We start from the raw sequence: 9,020 nt of genomic DNA, 5'->3' as shown, positions 1-9,020 counted from the left end.
AAAATGAGCTGCTCGTGCCCTTGCATAGTATGGAGGAGGTTAGACTTTTTGGGTTCGGAGGAAATGTCTGTAAAACTTCCTCATTTGCCAGTGATAAGTAACTGAATTTTTACACTTGGAAACGAAATAAAAAATAAAAGTGTATTGGTTCAAAGGAGCTGCGCCATAGAAATAAGCATCCTGACAAATTTGCAGTATTTTTTCCAGCTGTTAACACTTAAAAGTATGAAGTAAGCCTAAGTGCATCAAAAGAAAAAGCTTTACGTTCAGACCTTAACAGATTAAATATTTTGACTGAATTATTGCTGCAATTTGAACATGTACACAGGCTATATAGATTTTAATCTTGTAATGTGATGTGCAGAATTAAATAACTTAATATCAACTCAAATGTAAAACAAACTGCATCTCATGTCAGTACTCATGCACTTTTTCCCTAGCACTTGCTGCCTGCTAGGAATTAAACTCCTTCACATTTCATCTCATATTCAGCTTCTCTTTCCACTCCTTCTTATTAAAGTGAAAACGATTAGTAGCTCCATTTGTTTTATTTATTTTTCTGTTTTCCTAACTACTGCACTGCAGTGACGTGCTAGGTGAGAGCAGAGATTTATCTCCCATGGAATAATGATGTTTATAAACAGAGTGATGCTGTGGTCCGGTGACCTCCACCCCCAGTGCCTGACATTTCCCACACAGGTTTGAATCACTCGGTTTAATCTTCAGAAGTGCATCAGACTGTGCCACCAGAAGCCAGGAGACCTTGTGTTATCTAATTGACTATGTGTAAGTGAATACACCACCTTTTAAGTAAGTGTTTGAGCTTATAATTCGTTTAACATTGATGTGCATATTTCAATGGAACAACAACCAAAAGCAGACATGAAAATAGCCTTGACTAAAACCATTTCAGAAAGCTAAGCCATAAATAAGAGCTGCCACATTCAATTACTATTTAATCTGAAAAAAAAAAAAAAAAAAAAAAAAAAACAACAAACAAACACTAAGCCTCTTTAAAAGTAAAGCATACAAATTTAACAATGATTTAAATTTGGCAATTGTTATTGTAACTTCCCAAAAGTAGATCTTATAGTATTAATTCTTAATATGTGACAAAGGATCATTTAAGTAGTAAAATAAACCTAGCGTTTAAGTGCCAATAATATAAATATGCATCGCTGGCACGGAATACGAGTTTGGCAGTCATCTCTCCCTTAGCAATACTTTTTATTACTCAGAACATTCCTCTGGGCCATAGGGACTGAATTAAATTCATTATGAACTTTATTGGGAAGGATTTAAATACATGCAAATGTCTGGTAGAGCAGAGAGGGCTTCCTTCTCCACCTTCCCAGGTTTTGATTGTTCTGTTGAATAGATTATTTTTGTCTTTATTATTATTATTATTATTATTTTCTGGACCTGGGCACTTAAATCTTTCCTGTCTATAGTCTCACATTTCCCCTCTATCTTGGACAACCAACCACAAAACTTGGAATCATACAGAATTGTAACTGTCCTTAGGAAATGCCAACACAATCCTGTATCTGGCTGCCATTGCCATTAACCAAGGCTGTTGTAACTGAGGCCTGGTGAGTCAAGGTCTGCAGGACCGCTGCTACCCTAATCACAGCGAGCTCAAACAGGGTTAAGCCTCCAACTTTGTTTTTTCTATGAGTAATGGCACAAAGGAGGCTTCTCAACATCTGCTTGTAAACTGACATTTAAATGGCAATTGCCAGTGGAATATAAGCATATGGTTACTGAGTTATGACTCGAGTGCAGGCAGCGGTGCCGCTGGTTCAGAGGGAGGCTTTCTGTTTGAGCACTCATTTCGCACTTGCGTACTTGGCCCAGCTTTATACTCAAAGGTATAGCGTGACATTTGCCCTGTGCCTTAGTCACAAAGTCTTCCTACCACAGTTATCAGCTTCCAAAAGGTGCAGATACTGAGCTCATCCCTCACCACTAAGTTTGCCATCACCAAGCAAAATGCCAGTCAGGAGGAAAGGCCCCTGTTTGACTCTGCCAGCCATGGCTTTGAAAATAGGAGCAACCATACCTCTCTAATCAGGCTCTTGAGGAGTGTAAGCACTGTCACTGCTAAACTCCAGAGAAGAAGAAAAAGACTCTAGCACTAGTTTAGGATGTTGCTCTCAGGAGGTGGGTTTGGGGCATGTCATGTGCATTATTTTAAACAGGACTCAAAACCATTGCTTTCCATTACAAATAGGGTCATAAGTCATCCATCTGTTGTCTCTCTAGCTTTCGTGAAGAAAACAAAGAGCCACAAAACGCACCGTGGTTTTGGGTGCTGAGGTGACCTTCCAGACGCAGCTCAACGCAGCACCATCTTCCAGAGCCTGCCGCCGTCGTGCACCCCTGCTGCTGCAGTAGTCTGCGTGTGACAAGTCGCCTGCCATATGCCGACTGTCTACTGACAATTGCCAGTTTAGAAACTGCTGTTACTGTCACTGCTGCAGCTCTGAATTGCCAACGCAGCAAGGAAACCAGCCGGCACGGCAGCGAGCGGCGGCAGGCGCGGCCTGGTGGTGCTGCGGGCAGCAGGAGCGGGGCCTGTCCGGGCGGCCTTCGCCTCAGTGACTTTTCCTGGCATTGCTGCTCCTGGCAGAAAGGTGTCTGGGGAAGGTCTGGGCTCTGCCGGCAGCTGGACTGAGTGCCAGACCCAAACTTGCAGCTTTGAGCAGCCTCTGGCGAGAAGCTGACGCTCAGCCCGATGTGTGAAGCAAGCCCCTCTCCATCGTGTGTGGGCTGGCAGAGAGGAAGGCGCCGTGCCTGCAACACCCACTCTATTTCCCACCTCTCCATCTCCCCTCTGCTTGAGGTCAGGAGGCTTAAAAGCACAGTCCAGAGAGGAACAGAGGCACTATTTGATAAATGTGTCGCTACAGCCTGAAGCATGTGCTGAAGGCCTTTGTGCACCCCTAAGGCCCAGCCCTGACCTAACACTCAGTGCCACCATGCCCACATCCTTTTTGTGCTGCTCACCCTCATCTTCTACCCAGGAAACCTCCTTCCTCTTGTTCTCAAAGTCCCAGAATCGTCCCAGAATTGGGACCAAAGGAGAGACGGGGCAGATGGGAAGAATAAGCCCTCAGGCACTGTAAATGTCTTCTTGCCCACACACACTTTCTTCTTGGAAGAGATGCAGGTGGCCCAAATATGCCACTATTCTCCATGGTATTAACAAATGCCCAGAAATAACATTTCAGCTGGCACTCAGAGTGCCACACGTAACACAGGCATCAGATAAACTGAACACAAGGGTCCTAACAGACTTGCAGATGTCCCCGTTACGCTTTAAGTGCATCATTTTGTAGGTGGTGGTTCCCACGTGGCTCCCTGACTCTTGTCAGGTTGTGCCCCGTGCTCAGCTCTACCTCTCACTTTCTGTAAAGCAGATCTCACTTAGTTACAGAGTCACTAGAGGAAGCACCACCAAAAAAAAAAACACTGTAAAAACAAAAATGATGGTTCTGCTGCCCCCTCTGCTAGTGACAGCTAGCTTCACATTTCCTAAAAATCAATGGCTCGATCCTGTACTCAGCACAGAGTGTCACAACCATCAATAAGAGTTTTGTTTGAGTGAGGCCTGCAGTGTGCTCCATGTACAGGACAAAGCATCTCATGAAGATTGAAACAGGAAAAGAATTTTAATATAAAACTCCTTTTTCCCTTGATCACCCACGTGCAACTTTCCTCTGCTGAAGGACAAACATCATCATCATAATAACCACATATTGATGCATGTTGAGGTGAATATAAAAATGTATTAACCTGAGAGATAAATATTGACGCTGCTTTGTCTGTGTCAATATTTAGTTCAAGGGACAATAAATTTTGATATTCACTGAAACAACTCAATACATGCATTGCTACATACATTTTGTATGAGCTCAAATTATTCAGTAACTCCTTTTATCCTCAACTTTCAGAATCATGGATTTGTCTTTCAAAAATGCTTCCCTGCAAGGGAAGGAGGTAATATGTAAATTATCCCTATCCAAGCAGTAACTACAGGGTAGCTTTGAGAAGGTATGGCCAGTGGATAAAATCCAGCCCCTTCTCTGCATGGGCTGGGAATGCAAGGATAACAAGGACAACAGAGGTAGAAAGACATTTTTGTTGCCAGCTCAAGCAGACAAATCTCAAGCACTCAAGGAGCAGCTCTGGCAAAGAAAACTCTGCCCTTCTCAGAATGGGTTTAAACTGAACAGAAGTCAGCAACCAACTAATCTTTATAAATGCTGCTGGAATAATTAAGCATATGGCCTGGGCCAAACAGTCGAAAACCATGTCCTGTAAACAGCTGCCAGCAAAAAAACAACAGGCCAGGAATTCCCACAGCCTTCAGAGGGATTGGTCCACCTCGTGCTCACCATGCTCCTCCCAGCCTCACGGGTGGCCTACGACAACAATACATCCCATTAGGGAGCTCCGTTTGCTGAAGGACAGTGCAACCCCACAAAGTGCTGCAATAAACAGAAGGCACTGAGAAGCAGCAAGCGGCCTCTTGGTGCAATAAATGAAATAAAAGGCCTGCAAGGCCTTGCTACAGCTGAAGCCCTGGGCCACCCAGCCATGTGTCTGCTGGGGCCGTGTCCCGCCTGAGCCTGGCAACGAAGGAGCACCTTGGACAGCACGTTGGCAGCTCTGCAGCCACGGGACAGGCTCTGACGTGTGCTGCCAGGATGCCCTCCAACGGAGCTAACCCCAAAGAAACCTGCCCAGAACATCTGCGCTTTGGAACAGAGAGACGCATCTGTTGGGCTTTGTCCTTCAGAGCCGACAAACTGCACATTGGTTAAGGAACACCAATGTCCCCTTCAAACAAGGATAATGTAGCGAGAGGCTTCCACGGAGCCAAACCCAAGCTTCAAGTCCATTTCCAGTCTGTGCATTTGTCAATCCCCACATCTGGGACTTGCAGAGCACAACGGTAAAACCTTTTCTGACTCTGCAACCTTAAAACACGAGAGCTTCTGGGGATCCCTTCGCACGTGCTCCGCAAGCAATGGCAACCAGCGGTGTTCAGAGCAGTAAGCCGATTTTGTGTGGCACTGCCACTTACCAGCCCCTCAGCAGTTAGGTGGAGTGATACTGGGTGCATCTGAAGCTGTCAGGGGAGCGCAGCTATGCGGAATATAATTAGTCGGGACACAAGTGTTAACGGTTTTGCTTCTTTGCAATTTAAAATATCTGACAATTATCTTCAGTTCTTAGCAAGGTCAAGTTTTGCTTCTCAAATATTTTTAAATACTGTCATTTCGCAGTGCAAACACCAGTAAAAAGTGCAAATACTCCAGGAAGTTTCATGACCGAATTATCGTTACTGAACACAAGCAGCCTTTCTGCAAAGCGACGATTAAAGTCACGATGTGCTTTTAAAAGACATACATGCTCATACATTACGAGAGGAAATCATGTTAGCATTAATACTCAAAAATGATGATGGAGACGGTAACACAATTCACAGCCACCATTATGCAGCGACAAAAGCACCTCTGAAAATCCTCCCCACACAAGTTCCTGCCTTTAATGGACAGTTGTTTCTTCCATTCTTTATATTAAGACTTGTACTTCAAATACGAGTTTATTTCGCTCCTTGGCTTCAATCTTTCAATTGAAAATTTCATCTTAGAGCTTGTCATCAGCTACAATTCAGTCTTAAATGGGCACAGCTTTATGCACCAAGGACGGTTGCATCTGTGCTGCTGTAACCAGCAGCGCCTCGAGCTCCTGGCTTGCACCGACGAGGCACCACGGTGCTGCGGCTGAAGCCAGATGTTTGCTCCCCCTGCATAGGCAGGGACTGGGAACAGCACGAGCTGATGGGAGGATTTCAGAGAGTCCCATGTCCACTTTGTCACTTTCCTTCGCGTGGGTGGGTAAAGAGTCACGCGATCGTTCCGCCTGACGGTAAATACCAACGTGGCATTTGAAGCAGCGATCGACTGCTCCGTGTCGTTCAGGTGCCCATCTCATGTGGTTTATCGATAAAAGCGACAGAATCCAGCATCAGCTTTCGGGTCGTTCATTTCCATTCACGGCAGCAATTCGCCAGTAAAAACATGACATTTTAAATCAGGGCTACTTTAGGGGGAAAGAAGATCAAGAACACTGTGGAAACAGACAGAATCACCACCTGAAGATGTACTGTGGTATAATAAGTATATTTTAAATTCTTCTTCGGAAATTTTAATATTCCAGTTGTCAGAAAAGACATGCTTATTGGAAATGGTTATTTCTGCATTGAGAAAACATTTTTTTAAAATGCCAATATGGACACAAATGTGTAGAAGGGAACAAGTTTAGTTTTTATTGATGCTTCTTCCTTGCAAAACAAATTTTTACCATGGTTGCTTTGATTTCCTTTTAGAAAGACCGAAGTCTCGTTTTCTTTCTGCATTGGCAAAACAATGGAAAAATACATTTTCCATACAAATCTCATTTAAATTCAGTGTCCTAACTAGCAAACACAATTTGGAATGGAGAGGTTTTTTGTTTTTACATTACAAAATCAGCCATTGCAACATTAAACAGCTCATCTATTGCAATTCAGCAGGAGAAATCATTGAACAATCAACTGCAGAATACAAATACAGAGGAACAAAATATTAGCTCAGCAGACACATGAGATGCCCGTGAGCTTTGCCAGAAAGACAAGCTTGAGCTACATGTTATATGGAACCAATCGTCTAAGGGGAAATACTAAAGTTCTTCCTAAACAAGAGAGGTATAACCCATCTCCGAGTCAGACTGTTGTACCAAAACCCCTCAAATGAAGAAAACTTGCAGGCTTCGTAGCCAGCGAGATGAAAATGCCATTATTGATGCACAAATGGTAGCGAGATCAGGACTGCCAGCTGCTTTAAAAAACAAACACAATTGGAGCTTATGCTCAGCAGCCTAAGTGAGAGGAGAAACCAAAGCGAGTCGCCATAGAAATTACGTGCAGCTACTCAAAATTTACAGAAAAACCCGTGATAGGAAGCAGCATCCTGGGGGCAGACAAGTGGGAACACATGGAGGCAGAGGTAGCGGCAGTGGCACGGAGGCCGGCAGCTTGGGGGCTGTGCCTTGGGACCAAGGGTGACATGGTTGTCCTCTTCTGTCCCTGAGGAAGGCGGCTGCAACAGCCCTGTGAGATGCCAGTACCTCTATCACCACTAAAGGCCCGACGTGGGCAGGTGAGGGGCAGCCCAAAGGACCCCACGTTCTTCTAAGCACCCCAACAAGCTTCCCTTTCTGACAACAGAGAGTATTTTTCTGCTGCGGAGGGATTCCTCTTCTTTTCAGAAGGGGAACAATAAACAAACGCGGTCAGAACAACAGCCAAAATTTCGTGTGTCCTCACCTCAGAACCAATTTGCTTTAAGGGTTAAGGAAGATCGTAATCAGCAGGAGAGCTACAAAGACTTTCTTGCCTGGAAACTGTCAAGAGAAATGAAAGATGTTTCGGGGTGAAAGACCAGTATCTTTTGGAAAGAGTGGGGAGAAGGGGAATGTCTGCTTCAGGCACCCCCATTACAGTTACAGGGGCGATTTCAAAGCTGCAGGTGCACAGAGACTGAATTCCAGTTTGCATCCTTGAAGCGTGCCCTGGCAGGCATGTTAATGGAGGAAACATGAAGTAACTGTGGCATGGCCAGGCAGTTTTAGTCTTTAAACTAGCCCACGCTTTGATAGCTCAGATCAAAGCCTCAGGTAGCGGTGAAGCTCCGCGCTCACACCAAGGAAGATGCCTCTGGTCCCCGGCTCCCCTCCCGGAGCCTTCTCCAGGGCACAGAGCCATTTCCATTCAGCGAAGCCTCCCCTCTGCCAATGCCTGTATCTCCTTTTATTCACATTTCAGAGCTGTCCAGAGAATCGTAATGAGTGCAAACATGTCAAAACCACCTTTCTCAATCCTTTTCGAGGAGTATGTGTACAAGATAAAGAGCATTCCTCCCCCCGGCACCACCTTGCCGGCAGCCTAATTCAAAGCCCGTGAGACCAAAGCCTCCCCGTGTCGGGTGAGGAGGCGAATGCGCTCTGCGAGGCGGCATCCAAACACTCACCGAGCACCGTTTGGTTTGGGAGCCCTGTGCCTGTGCTGTGATATTTGCTCTTTGCTTTGGGAGCTGCTGGGGGCTCGCAGAGCGCCTCAGCCAGCCGGCACGCAGCGAGAGCTCACAGCACACGTGAGGCTGCCGTTCATCCTCCCTCCCAGGTGCGAGCTCCATCTTGCATCGCAGTTCTAGCAAAAGATGCAGCTCATTTTCCTATACTGTACAGGAAGTAAACCCCCTTATAATCATTTTTAACTTCAGAAAAAAACAAACCAGTGAGATTCCTTTCTTTATCCAGGCCTTACAGGGTACATTTCTGCTGGCCGTTCAGCTCTCTGTTATTTCCTTGAGGAGAACTCAGAGCTAACCAGCGTATTCCAGGTGGAATTGGAGCGCACAGCTTTCTCTATCTTTCGTAGCACCTTTCCAAGAAACACTACGAACCAGCAGATATTACTGCAGACCTGAGAAAACTAATTAAGCCGGAGCTCCGACTACCCGACAGCTTGCTCTCTCCCTTTCTCCTAAAAACTACAGGGACAAGACCGTGTGTTTTGGAGGAAATCCTGTAAATAAGGAGGAGGAACCACAATGTGACAATGCGTGTGATTCAATTATGCCATTTTTAATGGAAGCTCTGGAATCTGGCGATAAACGTGATGATTTCTGGAGCACAGCGCAGATGCAGGGGATGTTAATGAGGACTAAATCTACCCAACTGTGAGTTACCAAGCACTTTTCCTCTTCTAGCCTCATGTGGCTGGCTCCAGCTTTGGGCACACAGGACCACAGTGATGAAGACTTTTACAATTACCCTCCCACATATAAGAAATATATGAATATGAAAGAAAGATGACTAAATATCAGCATTCACAGCAATTATAAGCATTGAAGGATTTCCCTATACACCTTATATTCAACTGCTGATCTTTAGTGTGACCCGTACCA

At 45.2% G+C, this 9,020-nt stretch overlaps 1 protein-coding gene across 1 annotated transcript in view; it reads right to left on the bottom strand.

The window, feature by feature from the left end:
- The window catches only part of GPR39 (G protein-coupled receptor 39), a 74,517-nt gene that overhangs the window by 3,235 nt on the left and 62,262 nt on the right, over positions 1–9,020 (bottom strand). The gene's annotated exons all lie outside the window — the stretch shown is intronic.

Source organism: Oxyura jamaicensis, chromosome 7, assembly GCF_011077185.1.
Source record: "Oxyura jamaicensis isolate SHBP4307 breed ruddy duck chromosome 7, BPBGC_Ojam_1.0, whole genome shotgun sequence".
NCBI lineage: Eukaryota > Metazoa > Chordata > Aves > Anseriformes > Anatidae > Oxyura > Oxyura jamaicensis.
This window is presented reverse-complemented; position numbering and strand designations above follow the sequence as displayed.